Source organism: Babylonia areolata, chromosome 2 (assembly GCF_041734735.1).
Source record: "Babylonia areolata isolate BAREFJ2019XMU chromosome 2, ASM4173473v1, whole genome shotgun sequence".
Taxonomy (NCBI): Eukaryota; Metazoa; Mollusca; class Gastropoda; order Neogastropoda; family Buccinidae; genus Babylonia; species Babylonia areolata.
This window is the reverse complement of record NC_134877.1, coordinates 32698014-32718013: the sequence shown is the minus strand read 5'-3', so window position 1 is coordinate 32718013 and position 20000 is coordinate 32698014. Positions and strand designations below refer to the sequence as shown.

The window sequence follows — 20000 nt, the reverse complement described above, 5'->3', positions numbered from 1 at the left end:
AATCATACACAAACACAGATACAGTAGAAATTAGGATACATAAAGTGCATATCAATATAAAAACTTGTGCACACACACACACACACACGTTTGGACAGAAGCTGCATTTTCCATATAGATGGGGCTGATGTCTAGATCTTCAGATGGATGGTTGTTGATGGTAGATGGGAGATGGTCTTTTAGACTGGGGAAAAAAAGGGGCTCTGTACTGTGGCGACACACCTGCCGGGCAAAATCCCCCTAAATATTACATAATCTTTTGTGACAAAAACGGTAATACAATACAAAGAGAAAGAAAAGACAGAAACAAAGAAACAAAGGCAGGCGCGTGGAGTTACAAAATATTTCTTTCTTTCTTTCGATTTGTTTGGTTTCATGTTACACTGAACTTTGTTTGGACAATTACTTCGAAGAAAGAACAAATTATCTCTTTTACCCCCTCCACACACACACACACACACACACACACACACACATACACACTCACAAAGGAGAAAGAGATGGAGAGAGACAGAAAGAGCCGGACGATACTATTTTGAATATGTACGTTCTTCAAATACTCATGAACAATATATCTGGGGGTTGGCTGGTTTGTCTGTTTTGTTTTTCGTATACACAATTCCTTTTATGTCTGTTTCGACGTGTCAAAGTGTGAATCCATCTTGAGTGGTCAGAGAAACAGAAACAGACAGACAGACATAGTATTCCGCAGTATTCCTTTTTCTGTCCTTCGTGAATCCCATCATTATTAACTGTCATCACAAACTCCGTCATTTTCAACCTGCAACGCCAGTCTTCAGCTCACTGATAAATGGCTTGAGCTGGAAACGTTTGCTCTCTCTCTCTCTCTCTCTCTACGGCCATACCACGTTGAAAACACCGGTTCTCGTCCGATCACCGAAGTTAAGCAACGTCGGGCCCGGTTAGTACTTGGATGGGTGACCGCCTGGGAACACCGGGTGCTGTTGGCATTCCTCTTGCGAGGCATCGGTGGTCTAGTGGTAGAATACACGCCTGCCACGCGGGTGACCCGGGTTCGATTCTCGGTTGATGCACTTTCTTTTTTTCTCAAGGCCTGACTAAGCGCGTTGGGTTACGCTGCTGGTCAGGCATCTGCTTGGCAGATGTGGTGTATTGTATATGATTTTGTCCGAACGCAGTGACGCCTCCTTGAGCTACTGAAACTGAAACTCTCTCTCTCTGATTTTTGTACAGAGTGTTTCAGAAAAGGTCAGAGTTATGAGAAGAAGACTGACTGGTGATAATCGAGGATGGTAAATCAAAATTTGAAGTCGGGAAGTCATGATGAAAGAAAAAAAAAAGGGGTAACTGGTTCATTGAGTTACGAAGGCAGCCCCTTGTTTTGTTATCTATATGAACAGGAATAATCCGAAGTAAGAAGCCTTCCAGTTCGTGCGAAATTGAATTGATTGATAGATGTGTTCTCACCCCTTGAAATGAACATTTTGTGTATTATTTAAAAAGGTCATGTCATATCTCTCTCTCTCTCATTTTATTGATACTGTATGTCAAATGTGTATGGTTGACTGAGAACCTTCCTCACCCTCTGTCCCCCATTCTGATGTGTAGTGCGGTGTGTGTTGTGTGTGTTTTGTTTCTTTCATTTTGTTCATTTTTTTCCCTATGCATTTTACTAACACCATGCTAGTTCCTGTATGCCGTGTGTGTGTGTGTGGTTGTTGTTTTGTTTTGATTTATGTATATTTTTTCTTCTGTTATGTATCTCTACTAACACCATGCTTTCATTTTATTAAATATTGTGTAGTGTAGACCCTATTCAGGGCGGGGACTGGATGTAAAAACGCACACAAGTACTTATCTATTATCCTCGAAATAAAGAATTTGTCTTGTCTTGTCTTCTCTCTCTCTCTCTCTCTCTCTCTCTCTCTCTCTCTCTCTCTCTCTCCAGGGTACCCCCATTAACCCTCACTTTCCAAGGTACTTATTTTGCGGAGGATTCTGCAGACAGGTTATTGTCTCTCCCTCTTTCTCATCACTGTAGTGAACATTATTCTGAAATGAATGCAGAACAGATTGCGCCTGTCGACAAGAAAGGCAAATGGCCGAAATTCTGAATAGAAATGGAAAATGAAATGTTTATACTCATTGTAGTCACGGCTGCTGGACCATCCACTGATTTTCGAATCGAAGTCAGAGAACGCGAAACGCATTGACCCACATGCTATACCACCTCTGTTGTATAATCCTTCAAGGTGGAGGCGGGGTGGAGGGTGGGGGAGGGGGACGAATCGTCTCCCTCTACCCCTGTGTCTCACTCCCCCCTCCCCCCAAACCCCATACCTCCATCCCATCTCCCTCCCCCCCCTCCCAGCTTCTCTTCACGATCCTACCCTATACTACAGAACCCTGACACACACACACACACACACACACACACACACACCCTCCTCCTCCCACCTCTCTCTTGCCATCTTTCCTCCCATCTCCCACCTCCTCCTTCCCCCCTTCCGCCTCCACCCCCCTATTATCCAGCGCGAAGGTCCCCGTGACATTGACGGTCATTACTTTCACTGCCCACCGGCCACACACCTGTCCCCTTTGATTTATTATGGAGGGTGTTGGGGGGTAGGGGGTGAAGATGTGGCTGAGATGAGTTGGGGGTGGGGGTGGGTGGACTGCTCACCCTCCACCCCCACCCCCACTTCTGGTCAGGGAGGTGCTGTTCTCCTCCTCCTCACCCCCCCACCGAACCACACCTTCCTCCGCTCTCGTGCTTCTTGCTCAGAAAAGGTGGAGGGAGTTGTGTTGGCCTTGTGGATTGCACGCTCCATTTCCTGAGTTCTGGGTTCGAATCACGAAATTCACGCACTTCTTTCCTTCCATCAAGGCCCTCAACGGTGTTCAGCGTGCTCACCTTTCGGACACAGTGACAAACCACGACTCTCGTGTCGTGTGTACCGTGCATAGGCGCATGTAACAGATTGCCACGGCAACAGGAGAGTTGCCCCTGATAGAAATCAAAGAAAAAAAGAAAGAAAAAAAAACCTTGAGAAGGAAGCGAATTTACAGTGCAGATCGAGCAGCCTAGTTTCACACAGAAATCGATGGTGACAAGTGATTCAGCGCAATGCGATAAGTTTTTGATATATTTTGTTTTATTGTTTTCCAGTCCGTGTCATAACTGAATAACCTGTCATGGACAAACATTTCTGGGGGATAACATTTATGCTTCCCACTTTGTAATATCTGAACTCAAAGAATCTCCCAGAAACTCAAATCAGATCATTTCGTCCCAAGTCATGAGAAAAAGGCAGAACATTAGATTTTTCTTTTCAGAATAATGTTTTTCCCATGTCTGAAAACTGAACCTTTTAGTGACAACTTCTTTGTTTCTCCAGACCACGTCATCAGTGAACCTTACCACCCCTCACTGATAGTGTTTTTTAAGGGAATGTGATAGCTGGTTGTATATTTTTGTTTCATACACTAGCTGAGAGAATATCAAAACAAAGCCATCGAACCTTGAAATCTTCGGTCTCTGACGAACTTTGGTTTTTCATACACACACACACAATCAATTGCTCGCGCACACAGGATCATGCGCATGCATACAGGAATGTGTGAATGATGAGAGGAGGCGGGGTGGGGGCGGAACATAGCACGAACACCATCACCGCCTCCTGCCCGCTCAGAAAGTGGATGGGATGTGATGGAGAGAACCAAAAAACTTTTTCGATTTCAGGTCCTCTTTCAACCTCATCATACTCCTACACCATTCCTGTTCAGTAACATGTTTCCTGGCGTTACGCTAACTTTTTTTTTTATTATTAGGTCTGTGAGAGTGAAGTGCTGATGGGATGGGTGACTTGGACAGTCATGGAGTATGAAGCAAAACTTATCATACCCTGCACTAGAATGACCTCTTGTCAGTCACACCGAACAGCACGTACCGTCACGGACTACACTTCTCAGCCCACATTTTCTGTCAAACCACCCCCATCCTCCCTCCCTTCCCCATCCCCGCTTCCCTCTCACTCGCCACATGTTGAACATCAAGAACCTCTCGTCTCTTCTGTCACTCTGTCAGCCACCCTCCACTACCAACCTCCCTTTTCCACCCACCCACCCACCCACACACACCTGTTAATCGCGGGGACCAGCGCTGTGACACTGATGACCGTTGACCCTTCATTGTCCGTTTTTCCTTCTGTTCCACCCTTCTTCCTCCCCACCTGTCCAGTGGGCGATTCCCGCTGTTGTCTGAGCAGACAGCAATGGCGGGAAATGTGGTCTGCAACGAGCGGAAGTTGTTGTTCTGCTTCACCGTGCAAAGTTCGGAAGCCTTCTGGACCCAGTTGCATTGCTTGGTTCTAACGTTTTGACAGTTACACGTGAAAATATCCCTTCGTTGACCGAACTACGCCATTGGTCAGTTCCATGCAACACAAAGTTAGTGGCGGGTTACGTCCATACTAGGCTCTGCCGTCCGAGCAATGCAACTGGCTCCTGGCAGGATATTTAGCCCAGGCGGGGAATTCGTGTGCTGCTGCTTTCTTTCCGTGCTGATGGCTTGAAAAACCACGGGTTTCTCGGGAGATTCGTGTGTATCGTCCCTGATATCTGTTACAGGCTAATTCAGAGGTTGGGTTACAAATATGGGGGTGTTTTTGCGTGTGTGATATTTTAACCTTTGATGTAACCTTGGAGAAGAGCCTCCCCCCTCCTCATCCGACCCCCCCACACCCCTGTCACAGTCACAGTTAAATCACTCGCTGATTACAAATGCAGTGAGATTTATATGCTGAAATTAAGATAATACAATTATGAATGAAAATTGCTTTCAATTTTACGGTACAGTGACATTGGTGGTGCTTTTCACGAAGACAATTACTGTGTACACACTACGGCAAGTATAACATGGACGTTTTGGGACGAGTAATACACGACACAGCGACAGTTGTGAGTGATGGGGCCTGTGCATGAATGCTGGTCATCTTTGATGCATGCATAGTGATGCTTGTGGTCATGTGCTCTGTCGACTTCCGGGTGGCCCCTTGCGGTCAGCTGGCTAAAAATAATCTACAATGAAATGCCTGAGGGACACGACACTGATCTGGGGACACGACTGCACGAAGAAAACAGTAGTTTCCATTGTGCTCAGTAGCATTATAGATGCTGTCCTTGCCTACATTCACGACAATGTTCCTCTGGTTCCGTGGATCAGTATACTTTTTTTTTTTTTTTTTTTTTTTTACAGGCAACCACACAAATCAATCCTAACTCTTCTCACTCCTGGCCGATTCAAACTTCGTGCAACAGCCGTTTTTCCTCCAGTCTGCTCTCATTCAACTGGCTAAAGTAGGTATTGGTTTGAACAGTTTTCCACAGATTGACATAAATTTTCAGTTGGGCCAACAGCCAAGTGAGAGCTGTATTATCAATGGTTACTCCAATGCAGTGGGAAATCGCTTACAGCTTTGTCTTTTGTGAAGGACTATGACTCTCAAAATAGGAGGCCAAATTGCACTGGCTCTTAGTGCTACAGCCTTGGGGGCTAGTTGGTCTTTGGGAACCACCCCAACGCCGACTGACCTAAAACCTTCTTGGCCGAGAGAGTGGGGATGTAACTTGGGCAAAACACTCTCCACTATAATCAAATTCTGGCCCAAATAGTCGGGACAGCAGTTACCTTCTCTGCTGCTTTGATGATCAATGTCGAACACAACTATCATACATACATGCATACATACATAGGCTACATACAGTCATTTGCCTTCCGCCAGTCACTTACAACTTTAACACTTAGGGTTCTATCTTACTTTCATCTAATTCTGCTGTAGGTATCACTGCAACCGTAGCATTCCTATCTCTGTGCCATCTGCCGACATACCTGTGCCAAAACGGAGAGGGGGACTGTTATTTCTATCGTTTTCTGCTTTACTTTGCGCATCTGTTTCTCTCACAGCTTGTTGTCTTTTCACGTTTCACCAGTTTGCGGTTGGGGAGGGAGGGAGGAGGGGCGGGGGGGGGAGGAGGAGTTGTTTTTCGACATTTTTTTAGTGGAATATTTTCAGTTCTGAAGTGGTCCTTGTACGGGTTGGCTGGAAAGCAAACAAACAAACAGCCAGAACAGGAATTGTGCATCTGTTCATCTGACTTGCCAGATTAAAGCTGTCTTTGGATCGCTTCAGTAAGAGGGGAGTTGGGTGGGAGGGTGGCAGTGGGTGACAAGTGAAACGAATAAATAATTGGATGTGTCGGCATGTTGCACGCACTGCAGACGAAGCCACACACGAGTTGAGCTCAGACATGCCCTGTTTTTTTCCCGCCCTTCCCCCCCCCCCCCCCCCCGCCTGCCTGCTTGCCTACCTTGCTGACATGGTCCCGTTCACGGGCCGAGGAGGAGGGACAAGACCCCGAGAAGAAAAACGATAAATGACAGAGGCGCGAGACAGAGGTCGACAGGCCGCCCTTTTTTCTCTACGTCGATTTATGCAGGCCATTGTCTGCGGTCTCTGTTAGCGAGGACGCTGGGCGGTGCTTCGGAGTTCATAACAAATGATAATAATGGGGATGATGGGGTGGGGGAGGGGTTGGGGGGTTTAGTGAAGGGGGAACAGGGAGGGCAACAAAACAGACCAGCCCGCTTCAAAGCACTCTATCTGTGCAAAACAGGGCAAGTGGAGAGCTCCCATCTACAAATGGTGAAGAAGGGGGAGGGGTGGGGGATGGGGGGGGGGGGGCTTGTGAGGTGGGATAGGAACGGGAGGTGTGGGAGGGGGGACTGGGAGGGGGGGGGGAGAAAAGGGAAGAGACGGTTTCCCAGTTCTTTTGTGGAAGGTGTGAGCGTGCGCCGACAATGCGACTCCTATCCCTTGTCCCACACAGAGAGCCGGTAGTGGAGGAGTGAGTTCTTGCGGGCTGGCATTGATCCCGGGCGGCGCTTGCATGCACACAATGGGCACTTCAGTCGGCACTCCACTCTGCCGCCATGCCGCTGCTGCGTGTCCACCGCCCTCGGTTCTAGCAGTGAACGCCGGCGGTTGGGGGTCGGGGGACGTCAGCGTCAGTTGCCGGGCCCCAGGAATTCACAGGAGGGACGGGGCGATCTGTGGAGGGAGGCTCTGCTGGCGCCCGGTACGTTTTTATGGGAGAGAAGGACCGGGGCTCTTTATGGCTGGTCCCTGTCTGTCGCTGGGTAGTTTGACGTGTCAGGGAGACCTTGCGGGCTTTTATAGACTTGGACGGTGAAATTTTAGGCAACGCTTGTGATTGGTGTGGTCTGAGGTAACTGTTGGTGATATTGTCTGCTTTATGTTCGTGAAATGTCTGCTTTATGAGGTAGAATATTGGGCCATATCTGGGGATGCCCGTCCACTCTTTCGTTGTGAATATGGAAAGCGTGTTCCGTCTCTTTTATGGTTTCACTGCTGAAGGGTGGGTGGGCCAAATGTGGATATTGTCAGTGTTTGTTGCTGAAATGTCTGTTTCCGGATAAATGCTGAATCCGCGGCCCTATGATTTGTTAAGCTTTGACTTTTGAGTAAAAGTGTAATTTATGCTTTGAGGCCAAGTTTTGTTGATTTGTGTTCGTGTAATTTCTGTTTTTGGCGTTAAAATTGAAATCAGTTCTCTTCTCCTGTGTCTATTCCTTTATACGGGTAGGCTATTACATGAATGACCATTTCTACGCCGGCCACCCTTTTGACAACCGTACTCTGTTTTCTGGGTGAAGCGTATGCTGGTATGTCGGTTCTTCCATAAAAATGAAACCCCAGACATTGTCATACACTATAGGATCTTTCATGCGCGTATTTGACCATCTTGATGTGAGTATACCAGAGCGGGACTAAGGCACCAGCCAGTCTTCACACATGTTGGGACGGGATGAATATGTGTCATTAGCAACTCACTTTATGTACCATATGACAGTCTTTGCTCTTTAAGTTACTGTACATTTCAGATGTATGATAATTTGCAGTTTTGCGCTAAGCTCTGTGTGATCTGGACAAACTTTAATTGCATATTTATAATGAATATGTTCATGAACAAAGCGAATGTCTTGACTGTCTCACGCCACTAATGAGCTAACATGCTTCCATTGGCTCTTGACAAAGACACTGTGGATGAAGACTTTGAGCAACATTTAGGTGATATCCCCACCTTCTCACACTAAAGTGCTGTTGGAATTCGAACCACAGACATACTACATACGGGATGGGCCACTACAGCTATCACACCCGTTGAAATTTGTAGTCAATGCTCTTTAGTTTTCACTCTGAGCTGAATTTTCAGGTATACTATCTTTGTTTTTTGAGGTAAATGGTTTGTGAAATCTTATTCTGCCGTGACTAAGATAGCTGGTCACCAAATGTCATAATTGACGTTAATGTTTAGATCTCTGTTCATAAAAGATTTGTTTTGACGCAGATGTTCATCACAGCTGTGCTTGGTGCAATTGCTAAACGGCTTGTACCTGTTGGAATAAATGAGAATGTGAAATTCACAAGTAAGCGTTCGACAATGCTTTTGCTTGTAGTAATTTAGAGGATAACAGTCCATGACAGGTGATCAAATATTTGATGGATTGCCGATTTGTTAGATTTTCCCCACTTGTTTTGTTGTTGTGTGTGTGTATGTGTGTGTGTGTGTGTGTGTGTGCGTGTGTGTGTGATCCAGTGTGGTTTGGGGGAAGGCTCACAAATGGGAAGGTACCATGCAATTTTTTTTTTACCTTCAGCTAGAGAGCTGATCAAGAATCTGATCAGTTTTGGGGGGTTCTATGAGAGTGTGAATCGGATCCACTCCATCTTTGGTTTTGAGTTTATCTTGGGCGTCAGTGACACAGTTGAATGAAGGCATAACCACAGCACTTGAACATGTGTTTGTGATAGCAGGGCTGAAAATGCTAAGGTGATCTGCCCATTATTTTTGAAGGGGGGTGGGAATAGCTGATATTCCTTTAGCTTAATGATCTATGCGAAGGTTTTATTTTAACAAAGTTATTCAAAACTCTTTCTGAATATGCATTCACGCCTGCATCCCTTCCCTCCTCCAACCTCCACACAACATAGATGCACATACAACATACACACACATAGATGCACATACACAGACGCATAACAAGTTCACATACAGGCGTTGGCTTATTCACGTGTTACACCTGCATGAAATATTAAAGACAGACATAAAAAGAACATTAATTTATATGCTTCAGCAGTGATGCTATCTGTTTCAATCAAAGGGTGAAGTAAGCTGTACTTAACGGGTTTCATGCGGGAGTTAGTTCCAGACTGGAGAAGCTTAAGAGTGAATGGAACATTGGTCACATGTGTTTGCTCCTGTCTGCGGAATACACAGTAGAGAAGCTTTTTCGATGAATGAGTGAAAGAATACTGAGGGTTTATACTGAATGCCTGCTTCGGTGATAAGCCAGTGAGGAGCTTGAGACGGGACTGAACGCAATTGTATGTAGAGATCTGCGGCAGAATTTTAGACTGAACTTTTGGATTTAAAAAAAAAAATAATTCACAATGCTGAAGTGGAAATTTATCATTTGAATTGTATGGGATAGATGAATGTGATTGGTAATATATTATGATAAAGATACGAGAGACCTGAATTTAATATGATAATGTGTAATGATTATTAGAATGGTTCAGTTCATAAAGATAAGATATGGTAATTCATAATAAGGGCAGTTGGGTTGTCGATTGTTAGAGATTTATTTTGTCAAGGATGTTTGGTGGGAGCTCCCCTCTGGTTTGTACGTATTCATGAAACTTCTGCCTTTGAGCTGCTCATGAGTTGGCGTTTGTTGCTAACTATTAAACTGATCGGTCAGACCATAATGCTACTTTTCAATCTCATGGTCGGCGTTCGAACCTCGCAAACGCTTAGGGGTAAGGGTGTGTGTGTGGAGGGGGGGAAATTGGGGGTTTGGGGGGGTGAGTTGAAGAGTGTGAATGTTTCTCCCTTTTCCCAGGTCAACAGAACAGCCCGATGTGAGGACAAGCCTGTGCAGGAATCCCATGTGTATAATAATAAAATTATGAGTATATGCACCCAGAAGGTGCATGTAAACGTGTTAAAAAAAAGATCCTGTCAGCGTACGGTTGGTTTTTTGGAAATACGAACATCACCATCTTGCACAAACAACACACAACAGTTATGATCAGCACGTTGTTTTTGATCGTGTGGAGTGGGAAGAGGCTTGTTCTTTTACTGCTTTGTCCATGGACTGCAGAGCTCCAGGCTTGCTCGGCCCGGAAGCGCACAGTGCTGTGAAGCTGTGCTGATCCTCAGTCCCTGTGTTGGGGGTTAATTAGTAAACACGCTTTGATTGGGGGTGTTAGCGCTTCTGTGGAGACCCGGGTAACTGTGATTGCTTTTATCGGTGTGTGTGTGTGTGTGTGTGTGTGTGTGTGTGTGTGTGTGTGTTCGGTTAATTGGTAAAGTGTGTTTCAGTCTTGAGTATTTCCGTTTCTGTTAAAACCTCTCCTTGAAAAGCAACAATATTGTCCCCGCCCCCCCCCCCCTCCCCTCTCTCTCTCTTCTCTCTCTCTCCGTCCGTTTTGACGTCATGGGAAGAATAAACAAAACATGAATACATCACAAAATGTAGGCCTACAAAGCATTTATTTATTTTTGTAACAGGCAATATGATAGATACAACATATAAATCTTCGAACAAAAAAAAAAAAAGGTCTCGAGAAAGAAACCTCAACAAGGCGAAACGGGGAAAAGACGGAGAGGACAATGCAATATAGACAGACAAAATAATGTTCAGCAGACAGTCTTCACACCCACGGACAATACAACACTGATCATGTTGAAGATACAATAATAGAATACACACAGACAGACAAATTGTCTACTGGAATTACCCTGTTCAGAAGGAAGGCAATCTCGAGAAATTGTATCCACCCCCACCTTCACCCGAGGGGTTGAGGTTTGCAATGACAGTTGGGAAAAAAAAAGAAAAGAAAAAAAAAAACCTATCAGTGAATCGAATGATGATTAATATTCTATCAACAATCGTTGTAACAAAGTAAAGTTAGTCACTTGATGTATTGATGTAAATTACTCAGGGAAAATGTAGAGAGTGTCTTGCCCAAGTAATATCCCCACTCTCTCGGCCAAGAGGGTTTTAGTTGGGACAGTCAGCGTTGGGATGGTTCCCAAAGGCCATCTCTCCCCAAAGGCTACAGGACTGAGAGCCAGAGCAATCTTGCCTCCTGGTATGAGAGTCATAGTCCTTCACAAAAGACAAAGCTGCAACTGACTTCCCGTTGCAATGGAGAAACCATCGATCATACAGCCATCACTTTCAAGCTGAAAGCATACATACATACATAACACGCACACACACACATATATAATTATATATGTATATATATATACATAATAAGTATAACAAATACTTCACACTCTCTTCGTGTCCTGGGCACCGCTCCTTGCAGAAAGCACTGAGGTAAATACCAAGACCAGTAAAATATAAAAGTATAAACAACAGTCGACTTTCCACGTCTTAAAACTTGCTGCTTTTAAGAATACACGTTTTAAGACATGAAAAGTCTACTGTTGTTTATATATATATATATATATATATATATATATATATATATATATATATATACAGCCATTGCCTTACATCATTTTTATGTATATAGACGCTGGCGCGAATGGGGAAGGGACTGATACAAAAAGCACTCAAATGCTCATCTGTTATTCTCGAGATTTTGTCTTGACAACGTTGCTTTAAGTCCATTCAGGACTGTGATAAGTGATCAGGACTGAAAAAAAGAGTGAAATATATAAGAAAACTATTCATTGTGATACGCACACACACACACACACGTGTACTTTTTATCTAGTTCCACACACACACACACACACACACACAGGGGATTATGCTTATGGTGCAAACGTGCTTCAGAAAGGGCAAGAGGAGAAACAGACATGTGGAGAGTGGAGAGGTGGAGGAGTGAGAGAGAGAGGGAGAGAGAGAGAGGGAGAGGGATGAATCGACTACCTGTGCCCTTGGTGTGTTTTTTTTTTTCCCGCCCTTGATTCACAGAAACAACAGAATGGTTAGTGACGTGACAGGGACAGAGGCCCTCGGTGTGTTGTCGGCGTGGAGGGTCATGTGTCATGGGGTAGGGAGGAGGTCATCTTGTTTCTGTCGGCCTGGAATGTGGTCCTCGCCTTGCTGGACGGGGAAGAGCGATGAGTCATGACCGTGTGACGACAAAAACATGAATGACGTCATGGTTGATGAATGTAGCAAGGGGAACTTACTGGTCATTCTTGTGGAATGGGTTGTATATGGATGAAAGAGAGAGACAGAGAGAGAGAGAGAGAGAGAGAGAGAGAGAGAAGAAAAATGTTGGGGGACTACATACTGTTTCTGCCTTCTTTTTACCTGCCGTAATGGCTTAGTGGTTAGCGTCGCGTACAAACAACCGGGGTCGAATCCTAGTGTAGATTTTGTTTTCGGTCCGTGGCCGTCTTCTACTTTGAACTGAATGTGAGATGAACTCAGAGGGGAACCCCGAGGTGAAACACACACAGTCCACAGTCATCCACTTAAAGGGTGCCATTTTGGGAGTGTACGTACTGTGTTGTGCTAAACTTTCTGGGCCGATGCTGCAGGTGTTTCTCTGTGGCCTGGTTGACGCCGGGACATGTTATGAAAGGAAGCGTTTAGCACAGTCGTTGTTACGTATTCCCCACTATAAAAGGTCCCTCTCAGCAGCGTCAGCATCTTCATCCTCATTCGTCACAAACGTTGGGGGGGAAAGTGACCGAGATTCTGCGCCCTTTCAAGCTCTGCTTTCATAATGACCCCTGTTTCGATTCCCAGTTCCACCACCATTCTTTTAAAGTGAGTTCCTGTGATTATCGTTGGTGTCGGCCGATTGATGGTGGGACTGACATGGTGGTTCCGCGTCAAAGCCATTGTTGTCGTCAGCAGGGGGCTTAGAACGTGGTGTCCTGCGTGTGTTTAATCACACGACAGTTTCTCCTGAAAGCCAATGAAATGACTGGACAGAAGTGTAGAGTCTGCTCTGAAGTGTGGACTACTGGAGACCCCCCACCCCACCCCACCCCACCCCCACCCATCGATGGTTCCCCCTACCCGTGATCTACCGATCTTGAGACTGCGGAAGACGAGCCTGGGTGTGTCCGTGTGTGGGGTGGGGGTGGTCTCGGGAAAGCGAGGGTGGGAGCAATGCCACTGATGATGGCAGTATGTATGATAATCAACCGTGTTCGATTATGACCATCGGAACAGCAGAGGAAGTAACGACTATCTGGGCTAGAATTTGATTATAGTGGAGAATGTCTAGCCGTAGTTACATCCCCACTCTCTCGGCCAAGAAGGTTTTAGGACAGTCGGTACTGGGATGGTTCCCAAAGGCCAACCAGCCCCCAAGGCTGCAGCATTCAGAGCCAGTGCAATCTTGCCTCCTCGTTAGAGAGTCATAGTCCTTCACAAAAGACTAAGCTGTAAATGATTTCCCAATGCAATAGAGAAACCATTGCTAATACAGCTCTAGCCCAGCTGTAGACGTACGTCAATCTTTGATATAAGCTGAGTGTTGGGGCTATTAAAATACAAGTGGCATGAGCCGTGTATGTGTGGGAGTCCAGCGAAAGGAGGAAGGGTTGGGGGGAGGGTTGGGGGGCTGGGGGGACGTACCCTGCCCGTTTGTCTGTCTCTCCCTCCTTCCCTCCCCTCCTCTCTCTCTCTCCCTCCCTCTAAAAAACAACATTAATTTAGGGCCTGCAGCTTCCGTTGGCCTGCAGCAAGACACGTGCTGTACCTGGCCTGTTGACTTACACCACTTTACTCCATTTACATGTGCCACTGACGCCGGTGTAGGGGTCTGCTGTCAACCCCCGTCACCTCTTTTTCACACCATGGCGTTAAACTTGGACACATCTGCTCCAAATACTCTAACTGGTCTTCTGTTACCACCACCACCACTGGTATCATCTTATTTCTTCTTCTTCTTCTTCGTGTGTGTGTGTGTGTGTGTGTGTGTGTGTGTGTGTGTGTGTGTGTGAGAGAGAGAGAGAGAGAGAGAGAGAGAGAGAGTACCGCATTGGTCGCTCTAAAGTACAGTTGAATTGATGAAAACTGCTCAGTTTTTTTCAATGTGATCTGTAGTGCCTCATGCCAGAATTTGTCAAAGTCTGTGAAAACGTGATAGAACTCCCTCTGGTGCTGAAGGTGTTTTTCGCAAATGTATACAGTGGTATCTCTATCATGTTCTTCGGCTATAGTGGTAACTGCGTGACGCTGTAACATGTCCAGAATGATTTTGAGCTTTCGTTTACCAGCATGGCTACTCTAACTGATGTCGCGGTAGTTCTGGTATAAAGATAAACTTTTTAGCTTACCTTGTCATGCTTTGCCTTGGTAGTGTTCGGGGTTTCTTTTCTTGGGAAGGGTGATAATTAGTAACTGGGTCCAAGCCTGTTTGCCAGATTTTCTTGCAGGTGACAGTTAGGTTTATTGTTACCTCTTCGACGGGCGCAATAGCCGAGTGGTTAAAGCGTTGGACTGTCAATCTGAGGGTCCCGGGTTCGAATCACGGTGACGGCGCCTGGTGGGTAAAGGGTGGAGATTTTTACGATCTCCCAGGTCAACATATGTGCAGACCTGCTAGTGCCTGAACCCCCTTCGTGTGTATATGCAAGCAGAAGATCAAATATGCACGTTAAAGATCCTGTAATCCATGTCAGCGTTCGGTGGGTTATGGAAATAAGAACATACCCGGCATGCACACCCCCGAAAACGGAGTATGGCTGCCTACATGGCGGGGTAAAAACGGTCATACACGTAAAAGCCCACTCGTGTGCATACGAGTGAACGCAGAAGAAGAAGAAGAAGAAGTTACCTCTTCGCCATGTGTCAAGAGCTCTGCAGAGATGTTGTTGATGCCTGAAGCCTTGCCACATTTCAGTGACTTTACTGCTGCTGCAACCTCCTCACGGAGTGTTGGAAAGTCATCATAATTTGATGAACCTTTCCCCGCCAGCACACTTAGGTTTCCTTTGCTCTGATTATTGTAGAGTCCAAAGCAGTCCCCAGTCCATCTTTTAAATGTGTGAATGGTGCTGAGTTTGCTTCTGTTTGGTCAAGTCTTCAACAGTCTTAGACACTTTCTTTGCGTCGTTGTTTTCAATGTTTTCTCGATGTATTGACACTGTTATTCAGTTCAGCTTTCTTTTCCGTTCTTCATCTTACATAACATTGCCGAATGGCCAGTTGATGCCCACATTAGTCACGTTTTGCTTGCTTACTCCGACAGAAGTGTGCACGTTTTCACCTCCCGTCAAAGCAAGTTCACCATGTACTCTTTAACCTTGCTACATACCTTGACACAGTGTATGGTTTGCTTTTTGTTTGTTTTTTATGTGCCCACACAGGGTCTTCATGCAGTAAATCTTGACGTGATGTGCTAAGCTTCCGTGCTGTGAGGTACCCGTTCGTTTATTTATTTATAGTCTGTTCATCTAGGATGATGATATTAGACTGATCTGAGGTACCCCAGCTTGGCATGTCGGAGTTTCGAGGCGGGAAGGCTTTCCAAAGTGGATTAATTGTTATCAATTAATCGATCCGACGACCCTCTGCGACGTTATTTTCTCATGCAGCGAGGGTTGAATCCTTGAGAAGTCCAACCATTCGAGAAATATGTCACTCTGTCGAACTGTGAGCCCAACAAATTCCTTGAGCAGTCCTCAACATGCACTGATTAACAACAGGGGGAGCTGAGCACAAACGCTAGTTTGTGAAGAAATGTAAGAAATAAATGAGTAAGCATATAATGCATACACGAATATTAATGATTCAATCGATAAGCAGATTATTGTCACTGCGGTTTTCTGTGCGATAGGATGAAATGAAAATGAATGAAAAGGAGTAAACTGCATTGCGTGTTCTAGAACGCCAAAGTCTTGCGGGAGTTTCAAATGCTGTCTACCCCGAATTCTTTTTGTTTCTTACCGCCCCCCCACCCTACCTCGCACCCCCACCCCACCCCCTCTTTTCGCATTCGTTTGAACGTGCAGTCAACCATGAAAATAATTGGAGGCTATGAAAACCCAACACATGTCCTAAAGGCTCAGCAGGAATGGAAGCATCAATAAAGGAAGATTGTTGAATATATTTCTAACGTCTCGGCGCGATACACTTCCTCTTGATCCACTTTCAACCCCTCTGTGTGGGCCTCCCTTTCCGTTGTGGTGTGAATCAAGGTTTGACGCACTGAATCGATTCTGTTTTCCCACGACCTGTGACACGAGAAATAATATCTGACTTGTATATTACGCCAGTTGTATAAGGAAAAGCGCTAGACGTGTTTTCGTGTATTTCTCAGAGGGTTCGGAGGGGAGGGGTGGGAGGGGATAGGAGTGCAAACAAACTACATAAACTGTGTATTCATCGTCTTCATTTTCATTTTTGTTGTTTCCTTGAAATAGATAAAGGGAAGAAATTGATGTAAAACATTGTCACGTGATGTGAACTTGCCGCTTTCGAGCGAACCGTTTCGTGACGTGTTGGCTCTGTTTTGCATTGGATCCATAATGACTTTGTTTTGCATTGGATCCGTAATGACTTTGTTTTGCATTGGATCCGTAATGACTTTGTTTTGCATTGGATCCGTAATGACTTTGTTTTGCATTGGATCCGTAATGACTTTGTTTTGCATTGGATCCGTAATGACTTTGTCGCATTGTAACAAGACACAGATTTAGGGTCTCTGATCTGTTCGTGCTCTGTGTTCTTTTCAGACATCATATCATAATCATCGAGAGCTTCTGTGCCCTTTGTGTAAATGCACAAAAAAATATGAAGGTTAATCTTTACTTTGTTGCCCTGTGTAAACACACGCATACACACACACACACACACACACACACACACACACACACACACACACGCGCGCACACACACACAAGCAACAACAACATTTTTCAGCCTATACCTTCAAAGTGTATTGGCACATTACCCACTTCAAGCTCTTCATGTCAATGTCTTCCCCTAAGGCACACACAACTAACTTAGTAATCACCTTGTATAAAGATTTCCAGGTTACAAGTAGAAAAATTCAGCATTTCCCAAAAATGTCAACAACAATTATGCGTCGTAAGGTGATACCAACGTAAAAATATCCCTCGCAAAACCTCTCGACCCTCAAGTGTGAACCGAGGCTGGTTAGTTTCAACAATATCACACAGTTGTATGTGTTCAGTCCAATTCAGTCCTTTGTGTCTCTCTGTTGTCATCATTTCTTCACTGTTCGATCACTGGCATGATTCGATGCAGGGCTAGCCAGTTTTAACACGGAACGCCGTTGTCTTAAGGTGACTTTATCAACACTGGATTCCGTTTTTTCTCTGTTTTTGTTTTGTGTGTGTGTGTGTGTGTGGGTGCGTGCATGCGTGTGCGTGCGTGTGTGTGTGCGTGCGTGTGTGTGTGTGTGTGTGTGTGTGATTTGACAAACGTTGCGAACATGTTTACTGATATGAACTGGCACAGGAATGAGCCGAGAGTGTTGGTCTTCTCAATTGTCCAAGAGAAGGTGTCAGTGATAGTAAAGAGGCACGGACCCAAGAGTGTAAAAGAGAACCACTGGAGGGTAAATCAGAGAGGGTACCGTCCTTCTTTGGCTTGTCACCGGTGGCAGCCACCGGAAATGAGAAACCCGTTTGCGTATGTGACCTTTTTTTTTTCTCCCCTCCCCCCCCCCCCCCCGGCCCTCCCCCTCCCCCCCCCCCCCCCCCCCCCCCCCCCCAAACCATGGAGTTGATATTTGCACAGCTGAGGGCTTGCAACAGGTGACGCCACCACAACTAGTCACTGACAGCAGCCGATGGAGGCCCGCTTTTAACGTGGTTCACCCACAGATCCGTGGCTCTTTTTCCGCTCATTTTCCTTTCATCCCTCTTTCTTTCCAACAGACGGTTTCATCAACTTTTTCTTTTCTTTAAACGTACAGAATACAAATACAACGATGAATTATAAGAGGACGGCATGAAAGTCTTTATTCTTATGTAAAGTCCTGTCGTAATATACATGTATGTATATACATACATTGATGCTTTTTTTTTCTTTTGGCATGATTTGTTTTCAGTCTAATATCATCATCTTAGATGAACAGACTATAAATAAACTAAACGAAACGCATGATTTGTAAACAAAAGATAAGTAATAACGAAATCGAATTACATCGAATCAACAGCGGCAAATATTTGGACAAGTGTTGTTGTAAGTCCTTTATAGTGCTGAACTAATCCCCCACCACAACTCCCCTCCCCCTCCACCCCCACCCGCCCACCCCCCAAAAAAGAAAAATACAAACAACAACAACAACAAACAAACTTCGTCGATTGTTTTGGCTGTTGTTTTATAACTGTCAGTATTGTAAGATCACCCGCTTTGATTCTAAACGGAGGGGGGTATAAGCTCAAACTGTGACCCGAAGAAAACTTCAGGCCTATCAGACTGCAACATGTGTGTATGTGTGTGTGTGCGTGTGTGTGTGTGTGTCAAGCATGCAAGGAGAAATGGACGGGAAGGAGGTGGTGGGGGTAGGTGGGGGGGGGGGGAGGATGGCGAGGCTGGAGATTAATGACCAGAAAGTCAGCGCTAACTGCTCATTACGAACGAAATGCCCGTTAATTAGAAGACAGCGGTGGGCAGTTAAACGCGGGCTGCCCGCCAGTCTTTAATGGACGGTGGGACAGAGAGAAAAGAGCCTGACTGAACTGAACAGCAGAGGGGAAGGCCTCCTTTCAGCCTCAAGGAAATTGCCCTCTGTTTTGGGAGGGTTGGGGGTGTGGGGGCTGAGGCCTGAACGGAAGAATGTGGCTTGATTGTGCAGTACTGTGTGCGTGTGTGTGTGTGTGTGTGTGTGTGTTGTGTGTGTGTGTGTGAGAGAGTGTGCGTGTGTGTGCGCGTGCGTGCATACGTGTGCGCGTGGCTAGATGTTTGGTAACACTTGGGTTGGAATTCAGTAATTCCTCTCACAATGTGAACGTGTTCGCACAGCTTCAGGTGCCTTGCCGTGGTCCACGTGCGGTCAGTACGTGCAAACAACTATACAGTCATGGCCTTTCACTTCACCACTGCGGTGTGAGCGAAGGGTTCTGTTGTTGAGAGAGAATGGATCATTGAGATTCGGAAATTCAAGTGGTGTTTTTTTTTTGTTTTTTTTTTAATTTTTAGTTATCTGAGCATGCACACGATAGATGTATGAAGATTGTGCGCGCGCGCGTGCACACACACACACACACACACACACACCAAACTTCACCAAAAGTTCTTGTGAATGTATACCTATCTTTGGCAATTTCGAGATGGTATTCGTTATTGCAGAAGGTTTGCTGCGAAGTCCAATAGGACATTTGCTATATTTGATGTTTCCATCCATTTTTCTATCTTTTTTATTTTATTTTTTACCAACGTTCTGTCTCTCCTTATCTCCACCACCACCCCCCGCCCCCCCCCCCACATATATATATATATATATATAGAGAGAGAGAGAGAGAGAGAGAGAGGTATGTATGAGCTCTCATCCCCCTCCGCGCTCACCCACATACACACTCACTCGCTCACGTGCACGTATTTTCATACGCAGAACGCGCGTGTTTCACGTAACGGGCACCTCTGGAGGCAAGTAGTTGTCTAGCCCAGCTTCAGAAGACATCCATCTGTTGCAGGTGTTCCGTCTGTACTGAGATGAACCTGCAACACATCAGCACGTAGATGTTTAAATGGACGTTTAAAAGATCTCTTTCGTTTTTAGTTTCTTTCCCCTTTTAACTTTGTTTTTGCCCCTTCTTTTTTTCGGCCCCATCTTTGGTGCCGCCTCGTTAGCATCTCACTCACGCCATTCACTTATCCCCTATGCCCTCCGTAAATAGCCACCCTCCAGGAGAACTTTGCTTTCAACGACTTATTCCGGGACGTGTAGGAGGAGGGAGGAGGAGGGATTTTG

At 45.5% G+C, this 20000-nt stretch overlaps 1 long non-coding RNA gene and 1 other non-coding gene across 5 annotated transcripts in view; both read left to right on the top strand.

Annotated features, from left to right (window-relative positions):
* Positions 1-20000, top strand: part of LOC143300482 (uncharacterized) — a 208974-nt gene that overhangs the window by 65249 nt on the left and 123725 nt on the right. The window contains exon 1 of one of the 4 annotated variants that reach the window (XR_013057665.1): positions 6825-7119. The exons of the other annotated variants lie outside the window; for them this stretch is intronic. This is a non-coding gene — a long non-coding RNA (uncharacterized LOC143300482). Of the gene's footprint in view, positions 1-6824; positions 7120-20000 lie in introns of those variants that run through there. 4 annotated transcript variants of the gene reach the window in all.
* LOC143279584 (5S ribosomal RNA) lies at positions 853-971 on the top strand. The gene has a single exon (XR_013054908.1). It is a non-coding gene; the product is annotated as a 5S ribosomal RNA (ribosomal RNA).